General features: G+C 39.6%; 1 long non-coding RNA gene across 2 annotated transcripts in view; it reads left to right on the top strand.

Moving 5' to 3' along the window:
- The window catches only part of LOC116089621, a 31828-nt gene that overhangs the window by 13854 nt on the left and 12678 nt on the right, over positions 1–5296 (top strand). Inside the window, exon 3 of one of the 2 annotated variants that reach the window (XR_004118412.1) lies at positions 4628–4789. The exons of the other annotated variant lie outside the window; for it this stretch is intronic. This is a non-coding gene — a long non-coding RNA (uncharacterized LOC116089621). The remainder of the gene's footprint in view (positions 1–4627; positions 4790–5296) is intronic. 2 annotated transcript variants of the gene reach the window in all.

Here is a 5296-nt window from a genome sequence, read left to right as displayed (position 1 = left end):
CAGGGGATCCTGCCCGGGTCTCTGGCTTAATGTGCTCTCTGGAGTTAGGCGATCCACTTGCAGGGAACGGCTATTTTTAATTTTATATTTTATGCATTTACATTTTAGAGAACGTGTGCTATAGAGCCCATGCAGGGGTTAGAGGACAACTTGTGGTACTGATTATCTCTACCATGCAGATCTTGGAATGGAACTCAGGTAATAGGCTTGGTAGCAAGAATTTTTTTTGAACCATTGAACCACTTTGCAGCAAGTATTTTTAAACCACTGAGCCATCTTGCTAACCCCTAGATATATGCTGTGAAAGAATATATAGCAGATTCTTTTTTTTTTTTTTTTTTTTTTTTTTTGAGGCTGAGCATAAGTATCATAATCATTTATTACCTGTGATGGTACTACACGTTACCTACAACCACAGAAAGCCATCATTTATCAACTAGTCCGTTTTAAATCTAGCAGAGGAGAGGTGGCATGAGTTGTTTCCACGCTGCACAGATGGAGAGCATTGCCTCTGTACTAGAATCCATTGATTTTTGTCTCCTGAACAAGTGATGTCCAAGGTCAGGAAGAGATGTACAGAACAGTACAACAGGAGCTGTAATATAGGACATGTTGCTTTCTTTCAAGAGACAGAGACAACCAGAATATGGACACAGGCCAGAGAGCTTGGGTACAATAGAGAATAGAAGCTGTTTGGTGGTGCCTGTGTGGGATGGGGCTTTGGCTTAGTGCTTGGAATTCTCTCAGGAGTTGGGGCATGTTCTGCCTTTTACACTGTGGCCGGTGGACCCTGTTGGGGATTATAGCCATTGTTCCATAGTCAAGGACTATTGGTCCCATTAATTCTTATTATAGGACAGCCCTTCCCTCCTTGTCAGCACTGAGGCCCAGTGCAAATTGAATGAATGACAACTGACTGGTATGAGTGGATTAAAACTTACAGTAATTATGGAATCTTCACTGGCCTATTTGTCCAAATCATTGTAAGTATTGGTTTCTGGACTAGCTAGCCTTGTTTCCAAATGAAGTCCTAGAGAATGGAGGACTAGGCCTGGGTTGGGGGCCAGCTGGGCCTTCCCCACGCATGTATATTCCAGGCAGCATTCAACAGATACCCTGGGACCAAGAAAGCCAAGACCCCTCTTTCTGTTCTGAAACAATAGTTCATATTGAAACATTCAACGGCCTTTGCTTAGCTAATGGGATTTTCAGTAACCCTGTCTGTAAAATGGGTATTTTTTTTCCAGAGGAAACTCTGAGCTTTGTGAAAACCAGTAGATTCTTTTTTATTCATGCCTTTGGCTTGTGGGTGTTTAACCATGATTCAGTGAATAGATGTGGACTCCAGGAAGGAGACATGGCTATGCTGGTCCTATCGCCTGCCTCATCAACTGCCTTTCACATCATATCTCACGGTACCAGGATAATTCTAATGTTTAAACAGCATTTCCTTACACATTATGGTGCTTCAAGCTTACATGAAGAAATGGGCATCTTTCATGACTCTGAGCTGGTGCTTATTTCTATAATACTCTACTTTCTTTATAACCTATGGAAGGTCTATTTAACTAAATGTGATGGCGATGCTTTTTTCCTTTTTCTTTTTTCCTTTTCTTTTTCTTTTTCTCTTCTTTTCTTTTCTTCCTCTTTTTTTTCTTTTGTGTTTATGTTTGATTTAGAACTCAGTTTCTGGAAAATCAAATTCATTTTATAGCAATGGTCATTAAGTAGAAAATGCAAACATATAAATTTTAGTCTAAGTTTAGAAAGTTGTTGGGTTTGAGTGATTATTTAGTTTTGTTTTTCTAGGGATAGTACGCTCTTTCACATCCTGTTTTGTTTCCTGCCCCTGCTAGTAGTAGCGATTTAGACAAAAGACAAGGAAGACAAGCTGTCTTTTAGGAAGGAGCTATTGTTTATGTCATCAAGAAGAATGACGTCATCCTCGATGTGTGAGGGAGCGATTGGGCTTGTAGTCATTATTTTTCTGTAATAAATAAATCTAAAAAAAAAAAAGGAAACAAGATCTTCTGCAAAGAAAGGTCAGAAAGGTTGCACCATCCTCCACTTCCATCACTTCTCCTGTATGCTTATATTGTCTTTGGATTGTATGTACTTTTCTTTGTTTAGCGGGTGCTATACTATCCTTAAGACGTCTTGGGCTTTATCTTGGGCGTACATCCCTTTGTAAAAGGCCAGGCCCTTTCCCATTTAACCTTGCCTCTTCATTTCGACTTCCTTGGAAGTTCCCAAGGAAAGATCTACCAAACATTCAAATAGATTTTCCAACTGTCAGATTACTTTTTGAGGGCAAATAATTGACTGTGACACATCTTTCTTCATTACTTAGGGCCAAAATCCAGGTGTGTATCAGGGCTGAGGAGGTGCAGAGTTACAGAATGATAATGAGGACGAAGTTTTCATTTAGTTTGAGTTTGCTGAGAGTTTTTCTTCATAAATAAATGTTTGCTTTATTGAAAGCTTCTATGCACCAATTAATATGATTATGTGGTTTGATTTATTTAGATTGCTAATAATGTGGATTGCATGGATACTTTTAGAATCCAACTTTGTATTCCCAGAATAATCTCTGGCTATGAGATAGTACCGTTTTTATATATTACTGTATGTGATTAGCTACAGCTTTTTTTTTCACTTTTTAAAAAGAATTATTTATTATTTTTTAAAATAATAAAAGAGGGCATCAGATTCCATTACAGATGGTTGTGAGCCACCATGTTACAGGGAATTGAACTCAGGACCTCTGGAAGAGCAGTCAGTGCTCTTAACCACTGAGCCATCTCTTCAGTCTACTGCAGGTTTTTTTTTTTGTTTTATAAGATTTCTATGTTGATAATTGTGGGAAGTATTGGTATAGTTTTCTTTCCTCTAGTGTCTATGTATATTTAAATTAATGTTGGTCCCATACATTTTGCTGAGCAGTGTTATTTCCTTTCGTTTTCTAGTAGAGATGGGAAGAATTGGCATTATATTCTCTCTCTCTCTTTCTTTAGATTTATTTATTATTATAAATAAGTACACTGTAGCTGTCTTCAGATGCACCAGAAGTGGGCGTCAGATCTCACTACCAGTGGTTGTGAGCCACCATGTGGTTGCTGCGATTTGAACTTAGGACCTTTGGAAGAGCAGTCAGTGCTCTTACCTGCTGAGCCATCTCCACCAGCCCTATTCTCTTTAACTATTTAAGAGCCTTAGAGAATAGAATGATTTGTTATTTATTTATTTATTTATTTATTTATTTATTTATTTATTTGTTGTTTGCTTTTTCAAGAGAGGGTTTCTCTGTGTAGTCCTGGCTGTCCTGGAACTCACTCTGTAGACCAGGCTGGCCTCAAACTCAGAAATCTGCCTGCCTCTGCCTCCCAAGTGCTGGGATTAAAGGCATGCGCCACCACCGCCCACATTTCATCTTTTTAAATCCATTCATTAGACTTGTCTTTTTTCCTGGATAAACTGTTGGGAATTTCTCTTTGGCCTGGAATAAAGGTGATTTGTCTTATTTCTAAATTGGACTTTATTTTGAGACAGTTATCTCACTGTTTAGCCCTGGCTGGCCTGCAACTTGTTATGTAGACCACGCTGACCTTGGACTCACAGAGATCTGCCTGCCTTTGCTTCCTAAGTGCTGGGATTAAAGGCATGTGCCACCAGTTAAAAAGAAAGTTTAGCATTTGTTTTTTTTTTTGTGTGTGTGTGTGTGTATAAAAAGTAACTTTTATTCTCCTGTTATAATTGTTGTCTCCAAGGCTTACAGCCTCCACCTGCTAACCTAGGCCTAGTCCTGGAAGCTTCTAGACTGTGTACAATCTAATCTAGATGTTTTCAGACTCTGATATTTACTGCCTAATAAACTCAACCTTTCTAGTTCTTTTTGAACTCTGGCTTGCTAGTTCAACTCAGCTGTTTTGGCTCCAACTCCTCTTCCAGCTGATTTATTCAATCTGACTTCTCTTGACTTCTCCTGAATTGCTGTACTTGGCCTCCTACTAACTCTAGTAATTTTTTCTTATCTTCTGGCTCCTTCTCATTCTCTGTCTCATTCTGTCTTTACCTGCGTCTAGCTCGTTCTTCAATCTGTCCCTGTAAAACTCTCCTGATAAAGCTGCCTTCTTCTCCCTTCTGTGCAGCTCTGCTCCCCTCTCAACTCTACTGAACTGCTTTCCATGAACTCTACTGTATTCCTGGACTGTATCCTCTTCTCCTTTACTGTCTTACTCCCTTAAGTAGCTTCCCTTTCCTCTCTTGTCTCCTGAGAGTTGGGCATATCCTATTCTGTCAAATCTTTCTCTGATTTGTCACTTTGTCTGCCACTCAGTTAGACATCACTTTCAAACATGGGTGCTTCCTTCTACAAACTAATGTTACCTTCATTGTTTGGGATTAAAAGTATATACTAAGCACGTGTCTGTATTCTAGCCGGAGGATTAAAATTGTATGCTAAGGGCTGAGCCACACAACTAGAAACAGGATCAAATATCCTATAGTGTGTGTGTGTGTGAGAGAGAGAGAGAGAGATCTCACCACCTAGAACTTCTGTTTTGTTGCCTAGTTGAGAGATGGATGTCACTTTCTTATTTCTGTGGGTTTTCATGCATTTCATTTACAGGCTATGATCCAAGTAATCCAACAATGGCTGCCTATGTATTGAACTTCCAAGATTCCAGTAGTTGTTCATTCCTCAAGGCTGGGTCTCTCTGCTGGTCTTCAGTATATGCCAGAATCCCAAGGAAGACTTTCTAGTTAGGATGGAAGGAAGCAGGCAAAGAGAGTGAGTTTTTCTATTCCCTGATATGTATTGTACCATGTTGTTGGTAACGATTATTTCTCTAATTGGAATTAAGGCCAGATCAACAGGAAGGAAATCATGCCTGCTATTGGATACTTAGCTAACTACTTGAAGCTAGTAATATCAGGGATCTTAGAGCACAGCCTACTACTGCCTTTACTAAACCAGCAACAATTCCTAACTGCATTCTAAATATTCATCTGTATACACACAGAGAAGTGTAGTTTTCACCCCTTGTCTTAGTCAATGTTCTATTGTTGTGAAGAGATAGTATGACCATGGCAACTCTGATGAAGAAAAATATTTAATTGGGGCTGGCTCGTATACAGTTTCGGAGGTTTAGTCCTTTATCGTCATGGTGGGGAGCATGGTGGCATATAGGCAAACATGGTGCTAGAGGGGTCGCTCAGAGTTCTATATCATGACCAGCAGGCAGCAGGTTGTGTGTGAATGTGTGTGTGTGTGTGTGTGTGTGTGTGTGTGAGAGAG

The sequence above is a fragment of the Mastomys coucha genome, chromosome X (genome assembly GCF_008632895.1).
Source record: "Mastomys coucha isolate ucsf_1 chromosome X, UCSF_Mcou_1, whole genome shotgun sequence".
In the NCBI taxonomy this organism is placed as follows: Eukaryota; Metazoa; Chordata; class Mammalia; order Rodentia; family Muridae; genus Mastomys; species Mastomys coucha.
Note: the sequence above shows the minus strand (reverse complement) of the source record. Positions and strands in the feature narration are given on the sequence as shown.